The 20,494-nt window shown below is 38.8% G+C and overlaps 2 pseudogenes; both read left to right on the top strand.

The window, feature by feature from the left end:
• The first annotated feature begins 1,365 nt into the window (after positions 1-1,365).
• On the top strand, positions 1,366-2,308 carry LOC123786429 (olfactory receptor 4K13-like; annotated as a pseudogene).
• A 17,036-nt stretch (positions 2,309-19,344) lies between these two features.
• LOC123786428 (olfactory receptor 4K14-like) lies at positions 19,345-20,268 on the top strand (annotated as a pseudogene).
• The last annotated feature ends 226 nt before the right edge of the window (positions 20,269-20,494 follow it).

Here is a 20,494-nt window from a genome sequence, read left to right as displayed (position 1 = left end):
TTGAGAAACCATTAATGATGAAAATAATTTTTTAGAGCAAAACCAGTAAAACCATTGTTGTTATAAGCATGGGCTGATGGGGAAGTTATAGCATACATTTAGATGACTGTACTGAAAGAACTGTATTTCTATTAGTTACTTCAAGCCACCTCATTTTGTCATTTTGAAGCTTGTGATAATGATACACAAGTGCAGAAGCCAACCAGCAATCCTCTTTATAGCAATAAACAAGTGAATGAATGAATGAATGAATGAATACAAACTGAAAATGAAATAAATTCAGCTCCATTTGGCCGTGGACTTTCTGCATCCATGGTATTTCCTGCTTAAAATCCTAGAAGAGGGGCGCCTGGGTGGCAGAGCGGTTAAGCGTCTGCCTTCGGCTCAGGGCGTGATCCCGGCGTTGTGGGATCGAGCCCCACATCAGGCTCCTCCACTGGGAGCCTGCTTCTTCCTCTCCCACTCCCCCTGCTTGTGTTCCCTCTCTCACTGGCTGTCTCTATCTCTGTCGAATAAATAAATAAAATCTTTAAAAAAAAATCCTAGAAGAGACAGTTGATGTGAATGATGTTAAATGTTGAGTGAATAATTTATACGTGGCTAATATGTATAATAATATATGGCATATATATAATTACATGGTTTAACTCTTACAAAATGTGTAATCACCATCACTGATACTAGCATGACCTTTGAGGGTTTCGTGCAAGAATGGAACAGGGAGGAGAGGGGTACATTTCTCGGGACTTAAAAGCTGACAAATAAGACTTTATTTCAGGTTTTAATTAATAGGTCTTTATCAGAGTCTCTTTCAAAATACGGGTCTTTAGAATCCCTGATGTATTTTCTACATTTATCATTTCCAGGATAAGAAACTCAGTAGTATCCTATGAATGTAGAACCCACCATGATCATTATCATATTTATTAATGTCTCTATAGCATAAAGAGGCATTCAATATCATGATGTCTGATTGTTTTTAGTTTCTTTTACTGAGGAGGAAACTTAACCCTGGAAAGGAGATAGTTGTCCTATGTTGCCCCCAGTGAGTAGCTCGGCTAGGTGTTGTATTGAGGTCTTTGGATTCCAAGTTCACAATACGATGGTGAATTCATGTGCTGTTTTTATTTTTGTTTTTTAGAAATGTATATTCTGAATTCTCCTTGCTATTGGTACACTTCTCTGGGCCATTTCAGAAATCACTGACTAACAAAATCACCCCCCAAAACTGGGGAGTGCTTTAAGTTCAGGTACCCAGTCTAAGTATCAAAATTAGACACCAACATGAACCACCCTTTCTGTAACCACGTCTTTTCTGCCCACGAGTCTCACTCATTTTGATTATGATGGGATAAAGTTGACAACATGGGAAGGGCAAACCATTCGGTGGTGTCTGAGCTCATTTTGCTGGGACTTTCCAAATCTCAGAATCTTCATATTCTCTTCTTCCTAGGATTCTCTGTAGTCTATGCCAGGATTGTGTTAGGAAGCCTCCTCATCTTGGTCCCCGTGACCTTCGACTCACACCTTCACACACCAATGTGTTTTCTGCTTATCGATCTCTCCTGTATTGATATGAGCCTGGCTTCTTTTACTACCCCTAAGATGATTGTGGATTTCCTCCAAAAACAGAAGACCATCTCTTGGTGGGGATGTTATTCTCAGATGTTCTTCATGCACCTCCTAGGTGGGAGTGAGATGATGTTGCTTGTAGCCATGGCAATAGACAGGTATGTTGCCATATGCAAACCCCTCCATTACACGACTGTCATGAGTCCACGAGTGCTCGTTCGGCTGCTGTTATCCTCCTATGCGGTTGAATTTGTGCACTCATCTAGTCAGACGGCTTTCACGTTGAATTTGCCCTTCTGTGGTCCCAGTGTGGTGGACAGCTTTTTCTGTGACCTTCCCTTTGTGATCAAACTCGCCTGCAAGGACGCCTACCTGCTACAGCTGCTGGTCATTGCTGACAGTGGTCTCCTGTCTCTGGTCTGCTTCCTCTTCTTGCTTGTCTCCTACATGGTCATCATATACTCAGTCAGGCACCGAACGTACTGCCAGTGGTTCGGCCAAGGCCTTCTCCACTCCGTCAGCACACATCACTGTTGTGACTCTGTCCTTTGTCCCATGTGTCTTTATCTATGTATGGCGCTTCAGCCAATACTCTGTAAATAAAATTCTCTCTGTGTTTTATATGATTTTCACACCTCTTTTAAATCCTATTATTTATACATTAAGGAATCAAGAAGTAAAAGCAGCCATGATGAAGATAAGGACTTGACATATAAATTCAAAACACACTTTGTAGAAGATGATTCTGAATAAATCATCTCTTGTGTGGACATTTTAAGGAGAAAACTTTGAAGCTATTTCACGTTCTGTAAAAGGAACCAGTAGGTGTTAACTGTTAAAGAGCAAACCCCTTTTCTTGTCACTGTCAGTGGTTAAACACATGACATGTACAGTCTGGAAGACATGCATTTAAATCCTCTCTTCACTAGTCCTTCTCATGCAAATTTGAAAAAAATGATTAAATTCTCTTTCTCTCTTTAATTACCTACAAAACTTCTTTATATGTGTATTTTTTATTTTGGCATGTTTTTAATCTTTGCAATTATTATTACTACTTCTATGATGCTTGTCGTTATTACTGCTTTTATTATAGTGGTAGTTATTATTGGAAATCTATAAAATGCACACAGGTGACTCTTCACATAGGCCGTTTAGCTGAGTGTCTGGTCAAACTGGTGCTAGAAGAGTACGTTTAGTAGGTAATCTCTAGTTAATGTGTATTAACTTTTAGTGACTTAGTTGCCCCAGACACAGTGTCTGCAAGTGTGCTTCACATATTTTGTGAGCCTGCAATGAGCCAGAAGATACATCCTTGGTTTAGGGAATTTTACAGCCCACTGATGGAGAGAGTGCACTAAGTTTGCAATCATGTTGTGGCATGGACAGTCGTATATTACATGGTCGCAAGTCCAATAGAACTTTATCAGTGATAACGCTAATATTTGTCTCTTCCTTTTTTCTGAGTCCACTGATAAATTGATTCAGAGCCTATAGGGAGAAAGGGGTGACTGGTATTACTGAAGTCTACATTCAATTCTTAGTACCAGTATCAAACTTTTTTTTTCATTTTTAAAATTCAGTTTACACATAGAAAAAAAATCACTCTCGTTAGTGTACAACACTGTGAGTCTTGACAAATGCATAGTCGTGTAACCATAACAATGGGAATATAGGCGAATTTCATCAACCCTCACATTCCCCTCTGCCTCTTTGTGGTCCACCCTTCTGCCTTGTGTTCTGGTGTTGATAATAGTGACCTAGGTTGTTTTTTGTTTTTTTTTTTGTCCCTAGTTTGCCGTTTATATGCTGTCATATAAGTTGAATCATATAGAAAGTAGCCTGTTGAGCATGGCTCTTTTCACTCAGCATAATGCCTTTGAGATTCATTCAGTAGCAAGTTGTTTTAATTATTACAAATCATGTTACATTTTAATATCTATTATATAAGTACCCTAATTACTATTGTTCCCCAAATTGTCTCGAAACCAGTTCAGTTATTCATTGATATTAGCCAGAATGATTTTATCAAATGATATGAATATTAAGTAATTATAATTTCATCAATCATAAACATTGATTTAGGGGGAAATATGAACAATTTGGTCTTTTTAATCCTAGAACATTGTTTATAGTCTGCACTTAATATAGGCCTTCTTTTGTGTCCTCCAAGTAACGTCTTATAACTTTCTTCATTATATACTGAAATTACTTTAAACTTATGAATTGTTTTATTTAATTTAAAATTTTTCGAGTTCATTTTTTAATTTTTTTTTTTTTGCTACTTCTGGAATAAAGGTAGAGTTATTTGTATATTTCCTTGAAATTAGCCACTGACCTGAACATTAAGTTATTGAAATTTTTAGTTGATTTTCTTCGGCTTAGTATATAATATTTCAAATATGATAATCTTATGTTCTCCTATAATTTTTCAACGTTTTATTTCATATTTTAGCTTATCAAATGCCTGGAAATTAATACTGTCTCTGGATTTTTTCCAGGTTGCCAAAGAACAAATAGGTATATATCATAAAAGTTCTGTTACATCTGTATTTCAGTAAGGAGAATTACTGACTTTAATATGCTTACACAATATGATGAGTATTTTACACATTTCTATAAAAAGGACACATATTTGGGATGATAACTACCAATCACACTTGGCTTATTTGACATGGAAATTTTTCTAATTTTATTGGAGCTCTACTGAACATTTCCAAAGGGTAGAGGTAACTTTTTTTAGCTATAGAAGAAACCTAAGAAAAGAAATTGAAAGCCGGGTGTTAAAACCCAGCAAAAGCTGGGAGGAGTTTATAAGAAGCTTGCCTGCCACCTAGTGGCCGCAATCTCGTGTGTTTCTCTAGTTTCTAGCTTTAGCAAAAACAAGAATTAGGAAGGAGGATTTATAAGAATGGTCTGGAGTCTTTGCAACCCCCAGTAGGCTATCTATATGCAGCCTATACCTTTCAGAGGGGCAGTTAATCTGAATAACATCTCACCATTACCCAAAATAGCCATTTTCACAGACAAATTTTAATGTTATTTTAAGGGCCTCCCATCCTCTAGTACCCATCAGCGAAGTCCAGAATTCCAGGAGACGTCACAACTCATTAAGTCACCCTTAGGTGTTAGAGTAGTCTGTAAAAGGCAAGGCAGACTAGCACCTAGAAATTATCTGTATGTCAGAAGCATTGTTGATGATTTTTAAATCTATTGGCCGCCATAGATTTAGAAAACTAAGTCTTTAACTTCCCTAAAAGTACGGATGATCCTTCCAAATTTCAAGAGGAACTAAAATATATATACTACTTCTCATCATTTTAATTTGCAAGGCTGAACCCTTTGCTCAGAATTGTTCTGCCAAATGATTTTACTTTGAGCATACACAGATAGGTTGGTGTGTCTAAAGGAAATTAGGACTTCTAAAGAGAGAGTGGCCAAAAGCAATTCTTCTGTCTGTATCCAGAAGACAGTATTTGAAAAATTAATTAAATAAATAATTAGGCTGTCTAGGGAAGTCTTTGAGTTTCTCAGTCTTATGAGCGAGGTGCTGTTTTCATCCCCATTTTCTGCATGAGGAAATGGAGGCCGAAGGCTTTGATAGCGTACTTAACAGCTAGAAGGGAAAGGAACAGATTCCAACTAGTCTGTTTTCAGAAACCATGAACATCTTTATAATTCTATGCTACCTCTAACAGTATTAACCAAATTCTGGAAACACATTTTTAAATTACCTCCTTTCCAAATTCAGAGATTGTTTAAAATATAACAGAGGGCTGGGAAGCTGACTTCACGGAAAATAATGCAAAGGCTAATTTATTGCTCTTATGCATTTGAGTCAAAGAAAAGTGATGTAGAAACTTTCAACTCTAAGAGTCACTCAAAGGAATTGGGTTTTAAAAATGACTACATGTAATAAAGAGGATAAAATTTACAAATAGTATTGATTGAAAAAAGATAAACACAAAATAGTAAATGGCTTATATATCTGCCCATGCAAAGTCTAAATAGAAGTGTAGTATTTACCAAACTCAAACTTGTCCTTGCACCCAATGTGCAGTAAGCCAAATTCTGAGACACTGGTTTTGCAGGAAAGAAAGCTTTATTTTGAAAAGACAGCCCAAGGAGAAGGCAGGGAATCATTCTCAAAGCTGTCTTGCCCTGTTTGGCTTAGTCATAGCTTACATACATGAGAGGAGGGTAATGGGTTTCTTGAAAACTTGGTGAGGTATCCTTGAAACAATCTGGAGGTAGACATTCTTCTGGACAATGTGGCATTATTGGGAAACCTGTATGATCAGATATGTCAAGACAAATGATACTTTTCAGCCTCCATAAGTTTCTACAATCAATGGGTAAACAGGGAGTAGTGATAAAAAAAAAAGTCAAAACTAATGATTGATGGTGCATGATGATAAGAGGCACATAAACTGCAATTAAGTAGGGAACAAAACAGGCCATGGAGCCAGGTTAATAATGCAGCTCATGCAACTATAGTTCTGCTTATGCTTTCAAAACAGGTCCAGGAACCAAGCGCTTGCCTCAAACACCCCATTCTTTTTTTTTTTTTAAGATTTTATTTATTGATTTGACAGAGAGAGACGGAACACAACAGGGGGAGTAGGAGAGGAAGAAGCAAGCTCCCAGAGGAAGAGCCTGATGCGGGGCTCAATCCCATAATGTCAGGATCACGCCCTGAGCCAAAGGCAGATGCCCAACAACTGAGCCACCCAGGCGCCCCAATATCCCCATTCTTATTTTATAATTCCTCAATCATGGGGAATAGGGATAATGACTGCTCTAGCTGTTTCCTGCTAATAAGGGATGAAGAGCAATAGCCAGGGAAGTGGAAGCGGGAAACCTGCCCTCAAAAATATTCTGGAGTGTCTGAGCACAGGGCTTAGACCTTGCTTTTGATGTTACCGTTTCTCTGGGAGACTTTGCTGAGGCGGCAGCAGCTAGCAGAGTAGCATGCTCTGTTATTTTTGTTTGTTTGTTTCTCTGTTTTCTGGAGTCGGTCCCATTTATTAGAAACCTTAAAAGTATTTCCTACCAATGCCCAAGTAGCCATCCCTCTAGCTACCTCTGCTTTTTGTAATTTCCTTTGACTCTCTGGGGCGCTTTGCTAACAAAAGTCGTATTTATCTCGTTTAAGTTTTCCGGTGCTTCAGGATCAATGTCAGCGTATTGATGATATGCTTGAAGGAATCATTCAAGAAAAGATGAGGGGTCTTCTTGAAGCATCTAACTTGTCGAATCTTATTTAGAATCCTTTGTCTAGGTACTCCTGTTTTTACTCCTACCAGGATAGATCTTGGTATTTTGAAGTCTGGGGAGTCCCCCTGCATTTATATCTTGATTGGGGTCACATTTGGCGCCTACTCAGGTGGCTCTGATGCCTCCAGCCTGGCAGGATTGTTTGGCACCAGTAGATGAAGCCCGGTTAGTTCAAGTCAAAAGAATGGGGAAAAAATGGGAAACCTTAGTTGGGAGAGTCACAGACAGATATTCGAAGAAACTAGGAGAATTTAGGATATGGCCAGTGGTTTAGGTACACAACAAATATGCAAAGACAATCAGAATTAGAATTTCACATCCATGAAGGGGTGTTATTGAAATATAATTTTTTCTCTCTAAATTTACCCTCATTTTTATTGAAGGTAGCCAGATTAAGACTAATTTGTTTGCAAAATAAATCCAGTTTTAACAGACTTGGCCTAATGGTTTACATAAGCACAATAGTGATCAGCCACGTAAGCTCTTTTAAATCTGCTTTGCTGGATCTATTCAGAAGGAATTTCAGATTGAACTTTTAATCGTCTTTTGAGGCCAGAAGCCAAGCCAAATACTTGCCATTAGATTTGTGTGCAATACCTGTAGACGTGGGTTATTTCGTCTCTTTTCGAGGTCCCCCAAATATCCTGAGGTTCCTGCACCTACCAGCCCATAACATTCTCTACTCTCCTGGTAAGGCTCCTGGGAACTCCAGAAGCAAGACACCAGGCTCACATTTCCAAGGGGCTTCACTGGCATTATAAAGTCAACCTTAGTTCCTTAAAGCTGTCTGGTCATATCTGAGTTTATGCATGTCTTTCTCAAATATGGCATTCCAGCCAAAGCCTTCATAAAATAACCAACATTTCCAATGATGTTTTGTTCGAAGGAGAACAGATCTTATTGAACTTATGGGATTAACTGTAATTCTCCAAAAAGAAAGAACACTGACTGTGAGTTTCTGATTTCTGGAGGGTTCAGGTAGGGAGAAAAAATCAATTTGTTCACAATGGTGTTTTCTGTCAAATCTCTGTAAGTCATAGATCTCTTAGGAGAAAAGTTTTCTTAAATCTGGAAGAGCAAACAGTAGAGAAAGAGCAGTGTTTCAAACAAGACTCATGAAAACTATAACTCCAAAAGACATGTCTATTTTCATTAACCAAGAAACTCAAGCTATAATTTAACAGAGATTATCCCAGATTACATGAATCAGAGAAGCATTTGAATTAGTTTCTATCTCTGAGTGTTACGATGTCCTATTCTTATAAGTGCTTGTCTTCAACTAAATAGGGCTCTTTTATAATTAACACGAGTAGTACCATCCAGATGTAGATAATGCCACATTAGGAGACACGAACAAAGGACTTTACAGTAAAGACTTGTATTTATCCTTGACAAATAACCTGATGGAAATTGTGAGCTAGATTTTTGTGTTTTTTTTTTTATGTAGGTTCCACACTGGGCATGGAGCCCAATGCAGAGCTTGACCCCACGACCCCGAAATCAAGACCTGACCAGATATCAAGAGTTGGATCCTTTACTGACTGAGCCACCCAGGCACCCTGTGGGCTAGATTTTGAGCAAAGGTGTTTTTCTAGCTGTTTGTACTTTTAAAAGGCCTCTGTTCTCCTTCCTTTTCTTTCTTCAGTCTTGGGAATGGGGGATGGCTTTGATAAGTTGTTCCCAGAGAGGTTGAAGGACTTTGAATTGTTTCTGGAACAGTATTGGTACTTTCATAAAAAAAAATACACACAAAAACAAACACAAACAAGCAAACATAGTTCCAATTGTATTGTGGCCAAGCTACTTTACAAAAAAATATTATTCTTTTCTTTTTGTTCATAGAAGCGTAACTGAAAGAAGACCAGATTTGCATAATGCAACCCAAAGTGCTACATTCTAGATCGAATTGGTGTTTCCCATAATACAGATAAGACAGACAAGACAGACAGGACTAATTATATGAGTGCCATGGGAGAAAAACATAAGCAAATGATCCATCAACAAAAGAAATTCAGGATGGTTATAAGACTGTTTCATCTTACAAAATGTGAGGGCCCTTCATTAAAGGAGGATTCTTAGGAAAGAGTCCTAAGAGAGGAAATACAGTTGCTGATTGTGCACAAACTCACCCTTCAACAACAGATGTTCTCCCAGAGTTCATGGAAGGTGTCATTCCTTCAGTTGAGACTTGGCCTTGAGAAGAGGCCAGTGCAGGTCTGGAGGGCAGCCAGGGGAATTTCTTTGGATTCAATGGTGATCCAAGCACCTGTGGAAAATTCCCACAAAGTCACCCCTGTGGCCAAGACTGGCCTGCCTCAGGCACAAGCCTCCTGGCTGACTCGCCAAATTTTTAGGGAACTCAAACTTGTCCGTGCACCCAAGGCACAGTAAGCCAATGTCTGAGACCCGGATTTTGAAGCAAAGACAGCCTTATTATCAGAAGGGCAGCCCAATGAGAAGGCAGGGGATCATTCCCAAGGCTGACTTGCTCCGTAGAGCCTAGGGAGAGCTTGTATACATGAAAGGAGGGTAATGGGTTTCTTGAAATCTTGAAGGGGATAGGTAGGTGGTGGGGAGAGGGGTTCTTGAAACAACCTGGAGGTAAGCATTCTTCTGGACAATGAGGCACTATTTGAGATCTGGTATGATCAGATATGTTAAGGCAAATGTTACTGACCAGTCCCCATTATGATTCTATGGTCAGTGAGTAAACAGAGAATAGGGGTAAAAAAGGCAAAGTTAATGGTTGATGGTGCATGAGATTAAGAGGTGCATAAACCTTAATTAAGGAACAAAATAGAATGTGGATTAAGTTAACAATGTAATTAGTAAAATGATAGCTCTGCTGTGATTTCTAAACAGTCCAGAAACCAAGTGTCTGGCCTCACTGTGTATAGATAGAACAATGTCCCCCCAAATTCATGTCTACTTGGAACTTAAGAATGTGACCTTACTTGCAGGGCACCTGGGTGGCTCAGTCATTAAGCGTCTGCTTTCGGCTCAGGGTGTGATCCCAGAACGCTGGGATCAAGTCCCACATCAGTCTCCTCCACTGGGAGCCTGCTTCTTCCTCTCCCACTCCCCCTGCTTGTGTTCCCTCTCTCGCTGGCTGTCTCTCTCTCTTTGTCAAATAAATAAATAAAATCTAAAAAAAAAAATAATGTGACCTTACTTGCAAATAGGGTATTGGCAGATGTAATGAGGGTAAGGATCTTAAAAAGATCATGCTGGATTAGTGTTGATTTCACACTTCTGCCTAGAAAAATGTGAAAGAATGAATTTCTGTCATTTTAAACCACAATGCCTGTGGAAGTTTGTTATTGTAGCCCTAGAAAACTAATGCAAAGACAAAAGTAACTTCTTGTATGAGAAAAATGAAATGTAAAATACACATTTACACCATCAGATTAACAGGAAAACAATGTTGGATGATGGAAATTGGTGACAAAAACGTGGCACTATAGAGTTCCTTGTGCATATTAGTGAGAGGGTAAACCAGGTTGCAGAGGAATTTGGCATTGTTAAGTGAAATTAAATACATGCATCCACAACTGTCACGCCATTTCTCTCCCCCACATGTGGGTGCTTAGAAAGTGGCACCTGTCCCTGTGAGGGCCAGTGGTGCAAAGGGTGGCCTGTGTGGATGGACCTGCCTCTGAGGCTCAACACACCTCCATTGCTCCATGCCACCCAGACCCCACTCAAGTGCCAGTGCCATTTCAGCCACCAGCCAGCCCCTACAGAGATTGTAAGTTGTCTCCATGGGGATCTTGAGGGGGTAGCCTTCTGGAGCAGCCCTTCCTGGGAAGACTCCTGGTTCTGCCTGGAGAGATGCCGTGATGGCATGGGGAAGAGGCCCAAGACAGAGGGGAGCACTAGGCTAGAAATCTGCTCTGCTACCTGTCTCCACTAATCTGGGGGAGGATGCCTCTCTGGCCGTCGGCCCCCAGCGGTGAGTCCTGCAAGCCTTCACTTCCTCTAAGACCTCAGTCTCTGCTGGCCATCCTATCAGCCCCTGTGTGCTCACCAGAAAGACCCCCCAAGCAGTTACAAAACAGATCATGGTCTGGGTGGGGGTCCTGTGTGCTGCCAGAAAGACCCCCCAAGCAGTTACAAAACAGATCATGGTCTGGGTGGGGGCCTTGCCTGTGTCCCCAAAGCCTAGACTAGCATCTGGCACACTGAAGATGAGACACAGAGAGGTTGAGCAATTTCCACAGTTCACACAGGAAGTCAGGAGCTGGTCTAGGACTCTCACGTTTAATCACAAGGCTGGTTCAGAACCCTATTCTTGGTGCCTTTTGGTGGAGGTCAGTGAGAAGGCCATGTCGTTTGCCAAAGCAACTTTTGGTGTACATTCCAACTTTGAGGTACTAGAGAAGGGACTTCTCCTCTGAAATGGGAGCTCAGCACCCACTAAGGCACCTCACTTGCCCTTTCCCTTGGGTTTTGGGGTTCATTTTAATTAGTAAAAAATTTTGTTTTACTCTCCTGAATATGTGCCTTCGGGGAAAACTTGGCCCAGATATACAATGCGGTAGAGCAAAAATATCCTGTCTTGAAATTGTTTGAAATCACCCAAAACTAAAACACCACTCAACATAATGCCTAGAAAATTTGTCACATAGTAGGAATTAAGTGTTGGAAACAAATGAATTAATAAACAAGATAAAATTTCTCATTATGTGACAAATGAATGCAAATGTTATATTTGTCCTTAGCAAAAAGCAAAAAAGAAGTATTGGAACCATATAATGTTAATGAGAAAAAATTAAGTAAATACCATTATTTGAGTGATGTGTTACCTATTATTGAGTGATGTGTTATGAGTCACACAATGAAAGTTCATTTACATAAAAATCTTTTACTGTCTCAAGTGTCCATCAACCTCACACTAATACAGTCTATAGTTAATGTTAAATATTTCATACGAAGTAGTAAAAAATAGTTAGGGATGTGTTATATGAACTCAGTGGTGTTTTTGCTTAAACCTGACTGATCCTTTTTATGTACCCACTGTCCTGCCATGTGCTACCGTCATTCCAAGTTTAACTTTTTATTGCTTTTGTTCATTTATTTTTTTGTCAACTGCCAAAGTTACTCCTTGAGTCTTGCAGTGGTGTCTCATTTGTCTTCTTCTCACTAGATCATTGCACAGTCTCAGGGCAGATACATCTTAATCCATTAATGAGCTAGTAAATCATTAGATGAAGATTTAAAAGATTTAAAATGGAATCAATTATGTCTTCATTTTCAAATGGTGTGGCAGTGAAATGGTCAGTGATGACATTCAGAGGACAATAGCGGCATGGGATTAGAATGAGGGAGAAAGAGGAAATGGAATAGAGATGTTGTAGCAAAAATTGTACTTTGGGAGCTAGTAGAGTTGCAGATTCCCAAGAGAAATCCCAGTTTATATATTGATATCAGATGTATTAACCTCTTTTATTTTTTTTTCTACCCGTACAACTTAGCATACTATTCCGACAGACATTGTTAAGAAAGCTATTTCTTCTGCACATATATAGAATTCCGTTCTCTTTAAAAAGATTTTATTTATTTATTTGACAGAGATAGAGACAGCCAGCGAGAGAGGGAACACAAGCAGGGGGAGTGGGAGAGGAAGAAGCAGGCTCGTAGTGGAGGAGCCCGATGTGGGGCTCGATCCCAGAACACCGGGATCACGCCCTGAGCTGAAGGCAGATGCTTAACGACTGTTCCACCCACGCGCCCCTAGAATTCCGTTCTTAATAGTAACTTTAGCATTATCTTCTCTTAATGCCAGTAGCAGGGATTCCATTGTAATAACTGTCATTTCAAATAACAGTTAATGAGCACCTAGGTTATTCTAGTTATCGTGTTCAGTAATGAGGTGCGATGGGTAAGCTATGCTCCCTGATTTTGAAAACATAATTATTTAGGCATTTCTAGAGGAAGATAATATTACAATTTAACAGATGTCATTAATTTTTTTTCTTTTTAATCTGTGGGATGTGGGATCGCATTTCTGATGTGAGCAGCTATATGAGCAGATGGCCTGCAGAGATCAGACCAGCAGAGCGTGCACCCACGCGGAGAACCAGGAACCCTCAGGGAACAATGGAGTAGACAAAGCAAGGTGGGTTGATGGAAGGCAGCAGTAGCAGCCACATGAGTAAGCGTTTGTGTTCTTCAATGACGGAAGCAGTGGAAGATTTGGCCTAAGAATATTATTTTTTGTATAGGCTGGAGTAGAGGGTTTTGAAGGCGTGGAGATCAGTCCTAAAGAGTTTTGAGAAGGAAGTTCATGATAGGAAAAGCAGTAAAAGTGGTCAAAGAGTCATATCAAGAATGTTTCTCTGGGACAGTTAACGTAAAAAGAGTAGAGTAGAAGGGAACGTGGACACTTGAAACATATGGAAGACTATTTGAGATAACCACATGGGACTTTAGGAGAAGGACTATGGGTGAGTGTCCCAGTTTGATGTGTATCAAACAGCTTCCCAAAACGTTCTGGTTCAGTAGCCATTTCATTCTGCTTGTAGTTTTGTGGGTCTGTGACTGGGGAAGCAGTCAGGTGAGCAGTTCATGTCTGAGCCACATAGGGTCAGCTTATTTTAGAGTTGAACTCACCTTGGACTTGGAGAACTCATTTTCAAGATGGCTTCTTCAGTCATTTGTCTGGCATCTCTGACTGTAAATCCTGACAGGGAGAGAGACGTGGTCACAGTGCAGAAGAATATGTAGAATGGAAGATTTTGATGTGAACCATCTTTGGAAAATAGGATCTGCTACGGGAAGATAGGCTTGATTGTGGCCTAATATCTTGCTTACATTGTATTATATGTGTGAAGGCTATTGAAGCAGAAGAATAATAGGGAATGTCATTAATAAGGAGATGGAAATAATAAAACGTAGGAATTATGGGGGGGGAAATGTACAATAACGGAAATAAAACATTCTCGGGGGGGCTCAACTGCAGTTTTGTTTGTCAGAAGAAAATATCAGTGCACTTGAGGACAGCTGATTGAGATTATCCGGTCTGAGGAACAGAAAGAAAAACTGAATCCTGAATCCAAATAATTAACAGGGATTTAGAGACCTGTGGGGCACCATAAAAAGTACCATAGGAAGTACTAATATATATATATATATATAATACTAATATATATCGGAGAATGGGCACTAATATATAATATACTAGTATATACTAATATATATATGTTATATATGTTATATATATACTATATATATTAATATACTAATATATATGTTATATATGTTATATATATACTATATATATATACTAATATACTAATATATATATATGTTATATATATATATAACATTTATAACATATTCAGATTTACCCTCTCAGTTGTCCTCCCAATCTGTCTACAAATACAGTTTTTATGATCCTATATAATGGCAACTTTATCCTTGCACTTTCTTAGGCTACAATACTTGGAATCATGCTTGACTCCTCTATTATAATTGCAGCCTATAATAATCTTCAGGAAATCCTGTTAGCTCTAATTTCAAAGTATATCTGGAGTCCGACTACTTCTGTCTTCCAGGGTACGTTTGGGGAATGAGCCATCGTCACAGCTGGCCTGAATTAGTGAACGTGCTGCTTACCTGGCCTCCTAGCCTCCATCCTTGCCTTTTCCAACAGGAGCAGTTAGAACCGTCCTAATGCCTGACCTCTACTCCAAGCTCACACTCACCACCTCACTCAGAAGGGAAGGCCGTGTGCTGGTAGTGTCTACAGGGCCCTACAGGATTTATGCACCACCCACAATCGCTTATCATCCCAACCACTTTCCACCTTATTCCACTTTAGTCACAGGAGTTGCGTGAACATTGTCAGGCAGCAGCCACCTAAGTGCCTCCGCACTGGCTGTTCTCTCCGTGTTTGGCTTTCCCCAGATGTACACATGGATGCTCCCATGTCCTCCTCTAAGTCTTTGGTCAAAAGTCACCTTCTCAACGAGACCCATTCTTAACATCCTATTTCAAATGAAAACTCTGGCATTCCCACTATCTCTTACCCTGCTTGATTTTTTCCTTAGACTTATCGTAAATTACCATTTTGTTTGTGTTCAGTTGTCTGCATTTTCTGTGAGAATGTAAGTACCCTGAGGAAGGCAATTATGGTCAATTTCATTCACCAGTGCATTGGAGAATGGGCACTACATGTATAGCTTGGTTTCCTTTTTTTTTTTTTAAGACTTTCTTAATATATTGAAATATGTATTGAAAATATTATTTTTCTTGATATGCTATCACACTGATCTTTAATTCATTTTATGTATTGTTATATTTTTAATATATTAATTCAACTCTATAATAGACATCTTATATCATGGGAATACTAGGTGAAGGTCTATTGGCATTTTTCAAGGTGCCTGATTTATATTTCCCAAGTGTCTATCCAAAAGTTGTACTGACTTACATTCTTCTTAACAGTGAGGGAGGTGGCCTTACACAGTTTAAGGATATGCATTGCGGTGACCACACGCCTGGGTTAGAACATCAACTCTGCTACTGACAGTGTGTGTGTCCAAACACATTAGGCTCAGTATGCTTATTTATAAATTGGTAATGATGGTGTTTCTCTCATTAGACTGTTGTGAAGATTAATTGAAAGAATCAACCTGACATAGTGCTGGCATAGAGAAAGTCCTCAAGAGATGTCAGGTGTTACTTAAATTTGTATTGCTACGTTTATTATGAAATTATCCATTTTCATCAGACCTGACCATGAGCTTGATGTATTTATTCCAAATCTGATATGTGGACAAAGGTACGCCTTGTTACGTTTTGTTTATTGAGATCAACTTTTTAATGTTTATTGCCCTATTAGTCCTCTTCCTTTTAAAAACTAATTTTCTTTAATTCTTCCCTCTTCTTTCTCTTCAGGTTTCCCTCACTTACTGATTTATACATACTTTTTCTGTGTTAAGGATATTAGGGCTTTGTCATCAGGGCTAAAATAACCACACTGGAACTTTGTGTGGATTAGGAAAAAATGTATTTCCAAGGGGCAAACCCAGGCCTGGTTAGGACATATTGTTTGTTGGATGGGTGGGGCGCAGGCTGGATGTCAGCCCCCACGGACCCTTTGGCTACTAGGTGTTGAGCATTGAAAGTCTGCACAAGACTATGTGTTGACTTTGTGGGTCACAAGATTGGAACCAGAGTTTACAAGTTTGTGGTTGGGTTTACATTTTATTGTGATGCTTCCTAAAATACAGTTTTCAAAAACTTTTATATCTTTTTGTATATTATTATTTTGCTTTCTGAATTCTTCAGTTACTGCTTTATATTTAGGGTCTCAGTCAGGGTTTTCAGGAAATAGAAGAGGAAAGGGACAGAGAGAGACAGAGACAGAAAAGAAAGAGAGATTTATTACAAGAAGTGATTCACGTTATTTTTCAGAGTCTGCAAAGTCCAAACTCTACTGTGTGGACTGGAAAGCTGGAGTCCCAGGAGAGCTGATGGTACAGATGAAATCCAAAGACAGTGTACTGGGAGCGTTCCTTCTTGTTTGGGAAGGCCAGATTTTTGGTTCATTTCAGGCCTTCAGCTGATTGGATAAGGCCCACCCGCCTTATGTAGGAAAATCTGTTTTACTCAGAGGTCACTAGTTTCAATGTTAATTTCATCCAGAAACACTCCTGCAGTTTGACACATAAAATTAGTCATCATGTTTAGGAAATCTTTCCCTACCTCCATTCAAACATTCACTCGTTTTAGTTGTCATAAGCTTCTTCATTATTCTTGGCTTAACATAGTATTTTTGTACCTAAATAACGACTACATATCAAAAACAATAACATTGATGCACAAAGTTTACTTCTACAATTTTTCTTTATCATTTATTATTTGTGTGGTTTAGGTGGAGAAACAAACTTGGAAAGGTTTTGTGATTCCATTCAAGGGAAATAAAACTATCTGAAGCCAAGATATAGGATGATACTTTATACTGTGCCCAGATACTGATTTGGCAGTGAAATGTCTTATAAATGAGGTTGTGCTTATACACCTAATATGGAATTGATGTCATGTGAATAGTTGTAGATGTGATTATCATTCAACAGAACATTCAAGATATTTGCAATCAAGATGCAATCTTCAGCAAAAGAGCCTGAATTAACTTCAAATGATTTGGGGAGTTAAGTGGATAACAATTATAAATAGTGTGCAAAGTAACCCAGACACCAGAAGATTTCATTATTCATGACCAAATGAATCTTGGAGAAAGCAAATATTTTGGCACATACAAATCTGAGGCTCCAAAGTATTGTGCTCGATCAAAGTTACATAAAATGATGTGCAAGATTGGCAGATTTTCAGTATTTTTTAAAATGTAACTTGTTGAGGTGCATAGATGGCTCAGCCGGTTAAGGGTCTTGCTTTGGTCAGGGCATGATTGCAGAGTTCTGGGATTGAGCCCAGCATTGGGTTTCCTGCGTAGTGGGGAACCTGCTTCTTCCTCTACCTCTGCCTGCTGCTCGCCCCTGCTTGGACTCTCTCTCTCTTTGTCTAATAAATAAATAAAATCTTTAAAACAAATGTAACTTGTTAATTTTATTATCTAAAGGAAAGGCACATTTCATAGGCTATTAGATAAGGATACATATTATCCTACTTAACCTATTAAAATAATTGCACCTGTGTTCATAGAATTTGACATCTTTAAAATCTTTCTTCCTTTGTCACTTGGGGAAATGAACATGACTTATTAGCACAAATTTCCACTTGAAGATAGTAGTTTATTCCCCAAGCTCCATTCCAGTAATTGGCTATCAATATCCCATCTTTAAGGGATTCTTCATTTGATGGGAGAGAGGATATAGATATTTATGTCTAAAGTCCAAAGAAGACTCAAATATGAAGTTCTCTAGCTTCTTAAAGTGATGCTTTTTTGGAATTATTTTCCAGGAAGAGCCGAAAGAGCTTATCAAATCCTCTATAGAATAAAAAATATGTATATTTTCAAATTTTCCATTCAAGCACAGTAGATTTGAAATGCAAGTTGAAGGATCAGCAGCACCTGCAGTGAGCATCTAATTCCAGCTTAGTAAACAGCCTTTGATAGACATTTAGTGAATATGTGTCTGAATATACAATATAATATACATAGCATAAAGTTCACTCATTGGCAGTATACAATTCAGTGGTTTTTAGTACATTTACAGAATTGCACAACCATCACCGATACCTAATTTTAGACCATCTTTAATTCAATAGCAAACATTTTTTTTTGTTTTTGTTTCCCGAGTTTTCCATTTGATTGTTTCAACTTTCCACTCTCTTAATCTCTAGGAAACACTAAATGAAACGCAGTTATGTTTTAGGTTTACATGTGAAAATTTTCATGGCCACAGAGCAAAAGTATACCAACAGAAGAATGGCCATTGTGGTCTGTAGTTTGTATGCTAGCTGGTGTCGGGGTCATCTAACAAAACTTGTGAAGCGATCCTGAATTGTGATTATTTCCATCTTGTCCACAGCAGTATTTAACATCAGATACATAATCCATTCTAAAGAGGGGTGGCACCTATTCCTAAAAAGTCTTGCAATTAAATCTTTTAATATAATCCATTTAGAAAACTTCAAGAGAAACCAAAGAATCTGAGTCCCTGTTATCCCTACAAAAATCTGGTGGAGACTGGTGCTATTCGAGTGGACTAAAACAGATATAATAACCATGAATTCCTCTAGATTTTTGAATTCTATCACTCTATCATGTTCACATCATTAGAATATTTCTGATCTGGAATATGTAACTTTAGCTCCCTGTAAGAAGCCTTACCAAACGATTATTTCATGTTATAGTCTTCAATTTTGTAAAAGGCCAAAATAATTGCCTAAGTTTTATGCTCTGGCCATTGTTGAAAGATCTTGAAAAATATTTCTTTCATTGAAGCCATTCTTAAATCCTGTCATAAGTTGTCAGTTCATACACAATAAATCTACAAATGAATTGGATCATTGCCTTTTTAATCCCAAACCCAACTGATTAAGAGAGATGACAAGAGCAGTAAAATAAAATGTGGGATTTGGAGAACTGTATGAACCCTAGGTTAATCAATTTATTTCCCTTTATACTGATTGCTTTATTAACTGAATTAAGTGAGAATGGGAAACTCCCAGTGTTACATAGACCTGGTCTGAATGAGTGAGCTTGTGAGTGAGCAAATGAATATGGAAGGAGGAGGTAGTTCCACTACTACCAAGAGAAGTTCCTGAAGGAGTCTGGATTGTCAAGATTTCAAAGCAAGCATTGTGGAGATGGCTGCACCAGCAGCCTTAACGTGGGAGAACAGCAAACTCTGTTGTTGGGCTTGGCTTTAATCGTCCTTGTAGTGTATTTTATATTATGTCCTACAAATTAAAATTATATTCAGATAAAGTTTAGGTGATCACTTTCATGTGTCTGGTAGTTGACAGGCCCTTTCATGTCCACCTCTTTTCTTTATATAGATTCAGAACACAGTCTGAAACGAGATAATGGAGCTGCAGAATTATTCCTTGGTGTCAGAATTTGTGTTGTATGAACTCTGCACTTCACAACATCTCCAGCACTTTTTCTTTATATTTTTCTCTGGGATCTATGTGGCCGCTGCGCTGGGTAACATCATTGTGGTCACTGTAATTTCTGACCCCCACTTGCACTCCTCTCCTATGTACTTCCTGCTGGGAAATCTATCTTTCTTAGACATATGGCTTGCCTCATTTGCCACTCCCGAGATGATCAGGGACTTTCTTAGTGATTGAAAGCTCATCTCCTTTGGAGGATGTATGGCTCAAATCTTCTTCTTGCACTTTATTGGTGGGCTGAGATGGTACTTCTGGTTTCCATGGCCTATGACAGATATGTGGCTATATGCAAACCTTTGCATCACATGACCATGATGAGCCGGCCGACTTGCATGGGGATGGTGTTGGTTCCATGGGTCACTGGATTTGTGCACTCCATCAGTCAAGTAGCCTTTACTGTGAATTTACCTTACTGTGGCCCCAATGAGGTGGACAGCTTCTTCTGTGACCTTCCTCTCATGATCAAGCTTGCCTGATGGACACTTATGTCTTAGGCTTATGATCTCAGACAGTGGGTTGCTCTGCATGAGCTGTTTTCTGCTCCTCTTGGTCTCTTGTACTGCTATCCTCATCACTGTCCGACAGCGTGCTGCTGGTGGGGTAGCCAAAGCACTCTCTACTTGCCCTGCACACATCATGGTAGTCACGCTCTTCTTTGGGCCCTGCATTTTCATTTACGCGTGGCCTTTCAATCGCTTCTCTGTGGACAAGCTCCTGTCTGTGTTTTACACCATTTTTACTCCACTCTTGAACCCCCTTATCTACACATTGAGAAATAAGGAGATGAAAACAGCTATGAAGAAATTATGTAAGCAACATGTGACTTCTCACTAAATTCCAGCTTTCTACAAACCTACATGTTCTTACTCATTCAAGGGGATACCCTTTCTTTAATAGGATTTCTGCTTAATGATTTCATTCTGATGTTTTATTGATATAATTTGTATTGTGTTATATTACAGAGAAATAGTTGTGGATTACAACAAAAATCATATATGTTTTTATTCTATATAATTTCATAATTTAAATAAAATTTTATCAAATAACTTTATAGTATCAC

The sequence above is a fragment of the Ursus americanus genome, chromosome 4, assembly GCF_024610735.1.
Source record: "Ursus americanus isolate L20-20 chromosome 4, mUrsAme1.1.p, whole genome shotgun sequence".
NCBI lineage: Eukaryota > Metazoa > Chordata > Mammalia > Carnivora > Ursidae > Ursus > Ursus americanus.
This window is presented reverse-complemented; position numbering and strand designations above follow the sequence as displayed.